The 14,104-nt window shown below is 38.0% G+C and overlaps 1 protein-coding gene across 4 annotated transcripts in view; it reads left to right on the plus strand.

Moving 5' to 3' along the window:
• Positions 1 to 14,104, plus strand: part of shroom3 (shroom family member 3) — a 91,510-nt gene that overhangs the window by 31,365 nt on the left and 46,041 nt on the right. Inside the window, exon 1 of one of the 4 annotated variants that reach the window (XM_052104363.1) lies at positions 4,522 to 4,670. The exons of the other annotated variants lie outside the window; for them this stretch is intronic. The gene's annotated coding sequence lies outside the window, so the exon portion shown is untranslated. Of the gene's footprint in view, positions 1 to 4,521; positions 4,671 to 14,104 lie in introns of those variants that run through there. 4 annotated transcript variants of the gene reach the window in all.

The raw sequence follows: 14,104 nt of genomic DNA on the forward strand, positions 1-14,104 counted from the left end.
TAAGAAAAACTGGCTTAAATAGGCTTCTTTACTAAAGGGCCAAGACGGAACAGAAGAACATGTACAAATGGGAGAAACGTTCAGGTAAACATTAGCGTGCCATTTGACTGTACCGTAGCCTTTAGCTGGCCACCTCTCGTCTGTATTATGCCAGTAACAAAAGGAGATATCTTAAAAGACATGATCAAAATACACCAAGCTGAAAGGATTTTCTTTGAATAATCCTGGCTACGTTTCCCTTCTTTTCTTACCAAGCGCTCTGATCTCCACTCCTTATGTTTCATCGCCCGTTGGCCAGATTGTAGCACTATACAGCAGGTTACCATTTAAAAATACAAACCAGTTTATAAAGCATACAAGCTTGATAGTTTATACCAAACTTGAAATACTACACTAAACATTACGTGGTATTTAGTAATACTCAGGGGTGTAAAAAGTACTCAGAAATTATACTTAAGTGAAAGTATGGATACTGGATAACAATTTTACTCAATTAAAAGTCCAAGTATCAAGCCAAAAACATACTTGAGTGAAAGTAAAAAAGTATTCACATTAAATTGTACTCAAGTATTACAAAAAGTAAAAAGTAACTTTTTTTTCTAGCTGTGATGAAATCAAGAGAGGAGATTGTGTGAGAGAGGATGTTGTTAAATTCGACTGGTTTATTAAGTTGCCTTTTTACGGTCTCGGATGACTCTTATATTTCTCCCCCAGTGGCATTCGCAACCTGGTAAAAGAATCGTTACAATAACTACATTTTTGACTAATTATTTGTATGTGTCCTGTTGTACATAACACTAGACGCTAGAACAACAATGACTTTTTCTTTCACTCTGTTCCTCACACAATGCTATCTTATGACATCTAAACACCTTTACTATAGTGCATTACTCATTTTTATGTTTACATTTCATAATCAACGACATTTACAAGCTTGTTTGAGTGTGATCACATTGCACGTTCCTTCAATTGACCATTACACTTATGACGAAAGAACCAAGGTGCGAGTCCAGAAGAGCATGTGTAACCACGTGAGCTTAAAGTGTCATAGAAGCGCCACAAAATTAAGTTTTTCAGACCCTATCGGTTAGGTTTAGGCTGAAGGTTTAGGGTAGGGAGGTTTTTTTTTTTTCTCCCAATTTGGAATGCCCAATTCCCAATGTGCTTTTAAGTCCTCATGGTCGCTTAGTGATTCGCCTCAATCCGCCCCTGCCTCCGCGTCTGAGACATCAACCCGCGCAACTTATCACATGGCTTGTTGAGCGTGTTGCCACGGAGACATAGCGCCTGTGGAGGCTTCACACCATCCACCGCGGCATCCATGCCCAACTCACCACGCGCCCCAACGAGTACGAACCACATTATAGCGACCACGAGGAGGTTACCCCATGTGACTCTATCATCCCTAGCAACCGGGCCAATTTGGTTGCTTAGGAGACCTGACTGGAGTCACTCAGCACGCCCTGGGATTCAAACAAGCGACTCCAGGAGTGGTAGCCAGCCTCTTTACAACTGAGCTACCCAGGCCCCCGGGAGGTCGGTTTTGTTGACTTAAACTCAATAAAACCTCATCTGTTTGGGAGAACATGTCACTCGCTTTTAGCGCCACACAGTGGACATTTCACCTCTGAACTGCCCTAAGACGTGTAACAAACCTTATAATTTTATTTTGCAAAACGGTGGCCATAGTCACGCAACTCACTCACAAATTGCGATGTCAGAGCACCCAGCCCCTTGAGACTTAGAGAAAGATAAAACATTTATTTAAATTAGCTTTGCAGAATGCTAGTAATTTGGTTGGTTTTGTGAATAGTTTTTCGAGGTTTGATAACAAACATTGCTGCTGAGCAGATGGACAAGTTCAATAAAATTATAATGAATATTTGCTCAGATTCCGTTTATTTTTATTTTCATTATTATTATTATTATCATCATCATTATCATTGCTGGATTTATAGTTATTATTATAATTAATAGTTGCCTAACAAAAAAACCAACAATAATTCAGCAAATAGCGAATAGAAATTCATAGATATGATTTAAATATGAAGGCATGTGTAGAAATAAATGACACACAGATGCACATTTAATTAGAAAATCCTTTTGTTCTTATATTTATATTTGCAATGTGAATGATAATTTTTAACTTCATAACTGTCCAGAGCGGTTCACGCTAGAGGTCTGCTTGGGTCAGTTTTTCAAGTAGGAGTTCGGTTTGTAATTTATGAAATAATATACAGGCTTTCCAAACTTGTTTTGCCCACGTGCTCACTCACAGATATGTGAGAACGAATGAATTAGGGGCCGTTCACACATGTAAAAACATGTTGGACGCACGTCCTTGATTGCTGCACCACATCTTACGCAGGGCCGGCACATTTTTAGACACTGTGTCAAGTTAAAAAAGGACTTAAGGTCTTAGCAGAACCTGTGTTCTGTTTCAGTCATTTCGCTGCATCTAGATTGTTTTTAGCGCATGTTTAACATTATTGTTCTGCACCAAGCAAAGTTTCAGCAATTTCTTCTGCTCTAGTGTGTTGAGGGGCCGCCGTGCATTGCATGTTTACTGTTACGAATGTTACCTACAATGCTTACATAAAATACAGCCTTTCGCAACATGTACAGTGCAGCGTCGGAATATAAGCTCCAGGTGAAAGTGAAGTAAATAAGATAGAAATATATTACTCTTGTATACAACAAATCCTTAAAGTAATAATAATTCTGTATCATATTATAATGAAAAACAATACATATTTTCTTTGGTTTATAATAAAGTGTTTAGTAAAAGTATATGTAGGTCAACTGCTTTTTTAACATTGTATTTTGTGAAAACGGCCAAACATGCACTAATAATTTTTAAATAGATTTCTATTTCATTAAACATTTTGAATGTACTTGGCTGCAACGGCTGATAGGATGAATTTAAAATTATGATTTAAAATCAATTTTGTCATTTTTTAAATGGGGTCCTGAGTTGGTTGGATCCTTGGGTATTCAGAAATCGTAACCCCCCTCACTGGTTTCAAGACAAGATGGTGACAGCGCTTGTTGTGATGTCATCAGAGTCCAGGGTTCGAATCCAGGGCGTGCTGAGTGACTCCAGTCAGGTCTCCTAAGCAACAAAATTGGCCCGGTTGCTAGGTAAGGTAGAGTCACATGGGGTAACGTCCTTGTGGTCGCTATAATGTGGTTCGCTCTCGGTGGGGCACGTGGTGAGTTGTGCGTGGATGACGCACACCGCTACGTCTCCGTGGTAACGTGCTCAACAAGCAACGTGATAAGATGCACGGATTGACAGTCCCAGACGCGGAGGCAACTTAGATTCACTCCACCACCATGAGGAATTAGAGGGCATTGGGTATTTGGCATTTCAAATTGGGGAGAAAAGGGGCGAAAAAATGTTTTACTTGCTTTTAGCAGGACAAAGTGGATATTTCACCTTGTCATGTAATTTTCATGAGGTCAGGCTCTATTTTTCCTTTTTAATTTGAAACTTTCCTGTTCATTGGCTCAGATGCTTATACGGTGAAACTGTTTCTGGACTTTTTACTTCGTTTTGTGTAGAGAATACTTTCCAAAACACACACACACAATTTGTAAACGACCCCATCCCCCTGGTCTGCCCTGAATACATTGTGGTGTTTGAGGTTTGTATGTTTCTATGGCGACGGTCAGATCACACACATGTAAATGCAGGGTGTAGGATTCAAGGCAGGTGTGGAATAGGACCAGTATTCCTTATTTCCACCTGTTAGTGTGACCCAACATCATTTCCTGATAGTGCCACACAATCAAATAGACACAAATGAGACAACTGTTGACATACGGTTAGAGTGTATAGTCCTATAATTAATGCTGAAAGGAAGCATAGCTCAGATATTTTGGTCTTGGAAGAATTTATTGGTAATTTTGAGTTCATATTGACTTCTTGATTTCTTGGCTAATCTGAGCAGAGTTTGAGATGTTGTTCAGGAGCTCTTCTCTTCTTAAACTCTCTTATGCTAAATATATAAGATGACTTTTTCTCTGCAGAAAAATCAAAGTAGTAGATATAAGCAAAATCTTTATTTGCTCTGCATTTATTATTGTTTCTTTTAAGGAGGAAAAAAGGGTCCCTTACTGTTTTTATTATCTGTCTGCTAAACTACAGTATAATGTGGGGTAAAACTGGGGTCATGAACTCTAATGTGAAAGTCGCTAAGCCACAGCAGATAAAACTATTTAAATTGCATGAACTCAGGCATGAATAAGGACAAGGCAGCAGAACATGAAGAGAGAAAGAAAGAGTGAGAGAGGTGTTTTCTTCTTTTTTTTTTTTTGGACGAGAGGAACCTGCTCTGTGACATCACCGCTGTGGCTTCCATTGAGTCCTGCGGCTCATCTGATTGGCTTAGAGCACAGCAGTAATATGAACCTTTTTTTTTTTTTTTTGCGGTCTGATGTATCGCCAGTGTTAGAGAGTGAGACAGTGAGATGTTAGTCTTTGTCAGTGTAGAGTCAGTCCTATGTCATATGCGGAGTATTAATTCTGTGCTTTTAGAACCAAATGAATGAAGTTGGATTTATTTCCGAGTGCTTTGGATGTTTAACTGCAGGTTTGTTTTTTTGGATTGAGACTTGAGGGTGTAGAAAAACATTCTAGTCACATTGACAACTCATCAATAATTCAGGTAATCCCATTCACACACATATACACACCACAGGAAGTTGTTTGCATTTGTGCAGTTTTTATGTATTTGTATGAACTTTCTGCATGTGTTTGTTTGGAATGTAGCATAATATTTTTTTTACACAATAAGAGATTTATTTGTCGTTATAAATGGGTAGTAGACATGTCAAGCAAGTTTTGCAGTGCGACATTCTATACTTCATCTCCTATTTCAAAACAAACATTTTTGAATTCTTGTATAATTGTTATGCATGCAGTTTTCTGAGCTAATATTAATTGAGAGATTACATGCAATATTTGTCTATTTAAGTGAACTGCAAACAAGCTGCAAACAAATGGTGATTTAAAAATAGCGACGGTGATGAAGAAATTGTGAAAAGTTACTAGACCTAGACATTTTCATTTTGGCTAATGCATTCATATAAAATTAAAAATTAAATCTTAAAATATTAGATAAAACAATGTTGGTTATTCGTCAACTACCTCAAAATCTGCTCCACTGGAGCTTAGTTTTCAGGTGTGTTTGAATGAAAATTTAATAGACCACAAATATTGTATGTGTGAAGGAGATCAAATTCTCTTGCTCTGAGACTAGCGAGCGTGAGATCTCTTATTCTGCATAGACTTGTATATTAACTACTTGTTTCCATATGCAAATAAAAGGCTTGTCCATGGTTTGTGTTTGAAGTAGAGACAGATAGATAGACAGATAGATAGACAGATAGATAGATTTTGAACATTGTATAAATGTATATTAAATAGGTATAAATAACATCTTAATTGCAATATACAATTTTGAATATATATATATATATATATATATATATATATATATATATATATATATATATATATATATATATAAAATACATGATTAAACAATATACACATTTCTCTAATGTTAAAGGAAGGCAAACCTTCACACATGTGTGGATCTTATAGACCGATAAGTTTAATTAACATGGATAGCAAGATTTTATCCAACCTTTAAGCAAACCATTTATCTATTCCCACAATATATACAAAAACATTATATTTTAATGTTTTACATGATTTTGTTTGTTTTCTCTCCCCTATATAGCTTTTTTATGACTTTTACAATATTCCTTGATCGATTTATCAAATGCCACGTGTCTACATATGTTCATTTGGAGTGCATAATGTAATGTTAACTTAACATCTGGTTTATCACACTCAGGTTATCAGTGTTTATGTTTGCTTCCATGGTTTTTATGTCAAGAGGATGTTTCACACCTTCATCGTGATCCAAAGTTCATGGGGTTTATTGTCTGTTGAGACTTTATGGGCCGACGCGGTGCTATAGATGCATAAATAAATAACACAATACACACGACACGCACAATATGATGAGGAAAGACTGCAGTCTGGCATGAAGGACTTTCGAATAAATAAACAAAACAATACACACAGCACACACAATATGATGAAGACAGACTGCAGTCTGGCATGAAAGACGTTTGAATTCTGTTTATGAGTGTATGTTGTTTTAGGCCTTAATGTCATCACACAATCTGATATGATTTAAACACATTTGCAGAAGGTCAGCATGTTTGGTTGTCACCTAATTTATTAGCAAAGCTTTGTTGAGGTTCTGGTGTGGCATCCAAATGCTTTGGAGATTAGCTGTTCTTTACACAAAAATGCACAAAAGTGAATATTCGACTTAAGAAATATTTCAGCTTTTTTTTATTATCCCTTATTTTTCATCTATATCCCTTTGTTGCCTTCGTTTGCCAGAGTATTTTGTCTTATTCTGTTTTCCTCCGATATCGGGTTTCTTTCTTTTGGTTTTTCTTTCATTTGGAGGTTGTGTTTAGTTACCAAGGCATGCAGGGGAGAAAAATGGATATGTTGTCTTCCAGCAGCCCAGAATATCTTACAATCCAAAATAGTATTTTACATTTTCTGTATAAAATATGATGGTGCTTACTCATGCACAACTCGCCATCTGGGAGAGCAGATAATGTCCGTTTTCCAAGAACAAATGAAACATGAACGGCATTAATATCACCAGCATTATTAAAGTAAACAAAAGGCTTATTAAATGTTGGTTTGTATATTCTATCGGTCTGATTTTATTGCCATTCAATTTTCTTTACATGATAAATTGGCATCTACCAAAATGAATTCTTTCTCACTGTGGTTCGTTCACACTCTTCAGCATTCCTTCTTTTGGCTGTTAATAGCATTCCAGTTGCTGGTAAAGCTGGTTTAACATTGAAGAATTTCACAGAATGTCTAAATGCATGTGAAGGGTGTGTTTAAGAATGGCATTTTTAAAGAGAACATCCCATTGATCTCAATAGCTCTGGAAAAAGCTGGAAGTAAACACAGGACACAAACCCACATGCTTAAAATAAAGGTTCTTCATTTGTTCTTGGGTTCAACAAAGACCAATTTTTGCCTTATACCCTTCTTGAGTTGGCTATATTGTTCTTTGGAGATTAAAAAGGTTCCCCCGTCCCCCTGCATGTTTTTTTTTATTAAATACTTTGGCATTTTTGCACTAAAAAACTTAGACACACTGCAACACATCAGAATGCAGCTGTCTTGAGATGCGTTTTTGAAATGGTCAAACGTTTTTTTTATATGATGCCCCTGCACATGATGTTAAAAAAACAGCAAGACGTGGTGCTACAGACAAAGAAGTCCATCTAGCTCATTTTTTCATATAAAAAAGATGGAAAAACCGAACAGACAAATGCAAAAACACATTCGATGTGAACGGCCTCACAAGAATTATAGTACTTTAAAAAATTCTCCCATCAAGGCTTTTTGGCAACCTTATTTTTAATTACCTCCGTTCTTTCTAACTTATGAGGGATGAGCACAAGCATTTGAATTAATGAATCACAGGTGGTCTCTCTGGTCAGTAAGGCATTTGGTCATTCTGCCTTCTGTGGAGTTCAGATGTACTCAGCGTTTGTTATTGAATGGCTGATTGATGTTATGGTTGGGTGCAAATCACTTGAGCTGCATGTAAACAAGAAACCGGGTCAGATCTGTGAATAAAGGATCAAACATGTGGGTGGTGTGAAATATTTACATACACACACAGGACGACAACAACAGAAAATAGAGTTTCTCAAAGCATTCACAGAAATGTTAGAGAGCAATTTTCCCAGTTGGGTTAAACTGTTTATTACAAATCATCTTCTTTTATAAATAGTCTCACACAGAATAAAAAGTGGACTTTTGCGGTCTAAACATTCATGAATGTCCAATTTCTACCCTGTAATATGCTAAATACTTTTACAATTGGAACGAGAATGTTACATTATCTAAATAAATAAAAAGTGAGTGGTGCTTTCAGACCTCACTGCCACAATGCTAGGGTGTTGTGGGGGTTGCCAAGGTGTTGTTTTGTGATTGCTAGGGTGTTCTGGGTGGTTGCTAAGTGGTTGCTTATTGGCTCAAGTCAAAAGAGTCCACCACAAGTATCCATGATATTCTGGTCTTCATATGGCTCGGGTCCCTCCTTCATTATAAGTCTATGGGATTTTTTTCGTCCATTTTATTTGTCCACCAGACAAAAATCGTACGTTTGATTGCTTCAGCCTGATCTCATGAAAATTATGTGACTATGGTGACATTTTTGCTAAATGATATTATGTGGTTCCTTATAGGGATGGGTAAAAATATTGATTTTCCTTTTAACAAACTCGATAACGATTCTTACATACGAAGATCGATATTTTACTCTATGTGCAATAGGGCTGGGATAAACGATTATTTTTTAAACGATTAATCTAGCGATTTATTTTTCTGATGCATCGATTAATATAACGATTCATTTTTCCAGTCCGTTTCGATTTCGATTCAATTAATCGACTTGACAACACCGGTAATACCGGTTTCATCGGGGGTGGGGGTGTATAAAATGTTTAAAAAAAAAACATTTGCCGGGAGTTTCATTGACTGGCGATCTGATCAATCAATCATAATACGCCATTTTTGTCCGACAAAGTAGTCAGGAGAGAGAAGATTAACGTCGGTGGATTTGAATAATGGATTGTAGGCTACTGTACTGACATCTTTCTGCGGTTAAAACAACAGTCCTTCTGATGTAGGCTACATTCATGTTTAGCCTATTTGATGCTATAAATTAACCAAGGAAAAGATGATCGGTTCACGAGCAGCTTTAGCTGAGGCAATCTGTCAGCGCCACAAAATAGTAGGCTATGTATTTATGCCATATATATGGTTGAATGACCAAATTTGAAAGTTGAGACTTTATTAAATGTTACCTGCTTGGTCCTGTCTGTCAGCGCGTTGTCAGTGTCCTCTATGTATTTTTCACGACATTCATAGCTATAAACGCATTATTAATAGCTATAAGCGAAAACTTTAGGTGTCGACAACGTATTTATAGCCTACTCCAACATCGAGTGCAAAGTGGGGAGTTGAAAAAAAACGCACGGTGCTCTGTCATCTGCAGCTGCAACCGGGTGGCGCCTCTTCAGGTGCTGGTGCATTGCCGTGGTGCTAGAATGGAAGGCCATCTCCTTTTTGCAAAGACGACATATCACGGAATTGTTTCCTTTTAAATTAAAGAATTCCCACACTTTAGAGGAACGAGTGCATGCCGCCTTGCACTTCTGATAGTCTGAGGAGCCACTCATGTTGCTACTATTTGCCGGCGTTGCCATCTGTTTTGGGTCCGACGAATCGACGCGCATATTTTGCGTCGACGTATTTTTTTCGCGTTGTCCCAGCCCTAATGTGCAACCCTCTACTACAATGAGAGGAAATTACTCGCATTAGCAACCAAATTTCATGCTATGCGACTAAAATGTGTATTGACAACTGGCTGGTAAATGTTTAGATTTCTTTTAGCAGTTATTGTGTAGTATAGTTGTGGAGTATTCAGCAGCGAGATCCTTTCACTGCATTTTGATATTAAAAGTTGTCCGTGTGTGTCGAAAGACGAGAAACACGTGACCGATTTGTCTTTGAATAATGTCTCTTTGATTACCCTTTCTATTCTCTACAACAACAAAAAAAGAAACATTTAATTCTAATCATTCATAGCTCAGATGAGATAAAGCCATTCGAGTCTCTCTCATTAACATGTGCTCATTTTATATGCTGTTTACAGAAATGCCATCTTTCTTAAAGAGACAGTACCGGTTTTTAACACGTGTTCAACAAATCAATGTTGGGAATCGATTTGGGAAATATGTATCAGTACACGTCCCTAGTTCTTTAAACGTTTCACAGCAATTCTGTGGGGAAATTTCCACTGTGTGGTGGTATCAGTCCTCCCGAACTGATAATGTTTATTAAGGTTAATGTGTTGAGTTTTTTAAATCAACAAAACCTACCTCCCTTCTCTAAACCTTAACCCTAACTTAAAGTTTCATGAAAAATGCAATTGCTGAAGTAACCACATTGTTTTATGGTGCTTCAATGACACTTCCAGCTCATGCGTCGACTTGTGGTGCTCTTCAGGACTCTAGTCCTTTGTATCACAAATGCAACGCTCTATTAGTTGAGCTACTGCGCAATCTAATCCTGCACAAACAAGCTTGAAAATGTAGTTGGCTATGTAATGCAAATGTTAAAATGTAACACCTTACAAGTCATGCACGCTATAGTTACCATCATGAGAGGAACAGGGAAAAAAATACATGTCTATGAACTGATAATCTGCCCTTTTATTTGTGTGAAAGTGTGCAAAGTACTTGTTGTAGCCCCACTTGTGTTCAAGCCACGTAATAATTATTTTAACAGTAACTGGATTCTGTGGGAGCACAATTTGAGCAAATATGCACCAAAATGTTATACTCTGGGTTAGAGGTTTAGGGGTTTGTTCAAATCCCTAAACCTACTTATAAGCAATAGTAATAGCGATGCTTGCATTAATAAACAAGTGTATTAATTTAAGGCAGCATTCTGCGAGTCTCTGATAGCCGAGCGCACTAGGGGTTTGGGGTGCAAGGAGGTGGAGTTTACAGGAAGTTGCATGGCAGTCCCGTCTCTATAGTGACCACCAAGGTTCTCCAGGGGGCAGGCATGTGAGGAATGCTTGGGGCATTTGAGCAGAAGAGCTCTGAGATATCCACACATGCACACTGGGTTTTAAATTTTGGATTGCTAATGTGTTGTTAAGAGAGGATATATCTAGACTCCCTGTTGGATAACTCACTCTAATAAGCACTCTGAGATTTCACAGGCCACTTGAGGTGATGAACGATGGATAAAATTACAAGAATGTCTTCCTTTTAAAACAGGTTAGCATGCCTACAGCAGAGGGACCAATCACACCCTTCTTAAGAAAGAGTGATGAATCACAATAGCTTTAAAAGAAAAAGAGACAATTTGAGAAAAAGAGAGTTAAATGCAAGAGGTCATTCACTTCTAAGTAAAAGTTTGTTTGGAATGTCTTTGTGTGCTGTTTTTTTATTAGCTGTGTCACAGAGCTTTATAAATGACCTTTTAAAAAGAGAGTGATGAAACATTTTCTACAGAAATGCTGTCAACATTACAAGCATTTTTCTGTCTCGGTTAGCTTTAGAGTAATTGCTGTTACAAGAGCTGTTGTTGTGTCATCTATAAGCTCTTGTACTTGCAGTATGTGTGGCAATAAAAAACACAAATACTTTTGTCTTGAATTTAATAGTGATTTCAACAAATATTCTCCAAAGATACCAGCCTGATAATGTCTAAAACTCCATTTGAAGTGTTGGTCTTTTAGTAATCAATCGCAGAATGACAATTCAGTGATCCGATTACTCAACTTGTACACACAGTTCATTCTCAGTGGACAGCGTAATCATAAATAGGCTTTTGTTAGCTAATTTTGTACAAGGAAGAAGGAAAAGATTATTTCTTATGGTCAACCTTTGAGATAAAGCCTAGATCTTTCTCTTGATATACAACGTGTTCTTGTACATTCACATGTTTCTTAAAATTCAGTTTACAAAATTCATGTTGGTAATTTTTGGGAAGTAGACTTTTTTGTTCTCTGAGGTTGGTCTCTTTCAAACCCAAATTGTCTTTTGGGACTCCTAGCAATGTTAGTCAAACGTCAACTATCTAAAAGACGTTTTAAACAAAACACAGTTTCTTGTGTGTGTGTGTGTGTGTGTGCACAATTTCCTTGTGATATCTACACCTATAATTAAGTGTTAAATGAGAGTGTTGAAGTCTGATACTTATCCAAACGTATACTATTGTTGCTCTAGTCACCTTCTCAGATGAACACAACTTCTATTCGTGAGCATCAATTTGGCAAAAATATATGCACTGACATACTTGCAATCTAGCTTTGGTGGTTACTTAAATGTTGTTTGAAAACACTTTTATAATATACAGCAATCATTCCCACAAGTGGGTCGTGGGAGATTTTGTATGGGTCGCCAAGTCGAGCACTATTTTTCAGTGTGCTATATATACTCTTGATTAAAATTTATGTAGTTCACCAATTAGCCGCACGAGAGAGCTCGTCGTTTTCTTCTTCTGCTTTTTTTTTTGTTTTTGTTTTTTTGTTTAGCTGCGCTCTGCACTCGGTAACCAGCCATAAAAATGGATGCTTGGCTAATTAAGAAGAAAAAGCCAGCTAAAGACCAGGCTAACACTGCCAGCAGCCAAAATACCGTCCCCGAGGGAGGCCAGCGTGAAAATAGACTAGCTAATGTTAGCAAAGCTACTTCAAGTGAAAAACGCCATAATGATGAAGAATGTGAGGAAAGCGGAACCAGTGGATGCTTTCGACCAGACGCCGGAGCAGGTACTTCTGAGGATTTGGGAGAACAGCCTCCAAATAAGAAAAGAAAAACAAGACCAAGGCCATATAAAGACTACTTCCTGAAATATGGTTTTGTTAATTATTCCAAAACGAACCAAGAAGCTCGACCCATGTGTGTTATATGCAGCGAAAAACTCGCAAATGAGAGTTTAAAACCAAGTAAACTAATAAGACATTTTGAAACACTTCACTTCGACTTGGCAAAGAAACCTCTGGATTTTTTTCAAAGGAAGGCACAGGAGATTGAATCATCAGCTGAGCTTCTCCGTAGAAATGTGACATTAAATGACAAAGCCCAGTTAGCATCATACATGGTTTCTTACCATGTGGCCAAAGAGAAGCAGCCCCATACTGCTGCAGAAAAATTTATTCTGCCTGCCGCAATAGACATGGTTAGCACGGTTATTGATGGAAAAAACCGCACAAAAATTAAAATGCATCCCCCTGAGTAACAACACTGTTTCCCGAAGGATAAATGACATTTCAGACAATCTTGAGGAACAGCTCATAACAAGACTGAAGGCGGCAGGGGAATTTTCAATCCAGCTGGATGAAAGCACCGACGTCTCGGACTGCGCAACTTTGTTGGTATACGTAAGGTACGTGTGGGAAACAGAATTTGTGGAGGATTTATTATGTTGCTTGAATATTCCTACTGGAACGAAAGGTGAACAGATATTTTCTGTACTGAACAACTACGTGGTTACAGAGTGCGGGTTGAGCTGGGTCAACTGTAAAGGCATAACGAGTGACGGGGCTGCAAATATGACGGGCAGAAACAGCGGAGTTGTGAAAAGAATCAAGGAGGCAGCTGGTAAAGACATCGTGTGGAATCACTGTTTCATTCACCGCCAGGCTTTGGCATGCAAAGGAATACCCCCCGAGCTTGACAAAACATTGAAAGAAGTCATTCGTGTTGTGACACTCAACAGTCGGCTTTTTGATCAGCTGTGCGCCGGCATGGGGGCGGAACACACCCATTTACTCTTTCATACAGAAGTGCGGTGGCTCTCCAAAGGTAGAGTCCTCACAAGAATATATGAACTGAGAAATGAAATTCATGCTTTTCTCCTTGAGAAAAATTCTTCACTTGCAGAGCTGTTCACTGAAGAATGGCTTATTACAGTGTCATATCTGGCGGATATCTTTTCATCTCTCAACGAGCTATGTTTGAAACTGCAAGGACAGAATGATGATGTTTTCCAAAACTGGAAACACATTCTCACTTTTCAAAAGTCTCTGAAGCTGTGGCTTGCACGACTCAGAAGTCCAAAACCCAGCCACTACATGTTCCCCCTACTGTGTTACAGCACATAGAGGAAAATGATGTCACTGACACACAAGTGAAACACCTGACTGGGCTTATAGTGACACACCTAGTTGCACTCATTAATAACTTTGAGCACTATTTCCCTAAGGACAGATATGACATTTTGCATGATAAATGGTGGATCCAAAATCCTTTTGATTTTGAAAGTCCAGAGTCACTGCTGGAGCTTGGACTAACTACTTCTGAAGAAACCGAACTGTTAAAGCTGAGCAGTGACCAGACACTTAAAAGAAGACATGAATCCATGACATTATCATCATTTTGGGTAAGCATTTCATCTGAATACCCTGTCTTAAGCAAGGCAAGCATACTGTTGCTTATTCCTTTTACAACT

Source organism: Xyrauchen texanus, chromosome 34, assembly GCF_025860055.1.
Source record: "Xyrauchen texanus isolate HMW12.3.18 chromosome 34, RBS_HiC_50CHRs, whole genome shotgun sequence".
In the NCBI taxonomy this organism is placed as follows: domain Eukaryota; kingdom Metazoa; phylum Chordata; class Actinopteri; order Cypriniformes; family Catostomidae; genus Xyrauchen; species Xyrauchen texanus.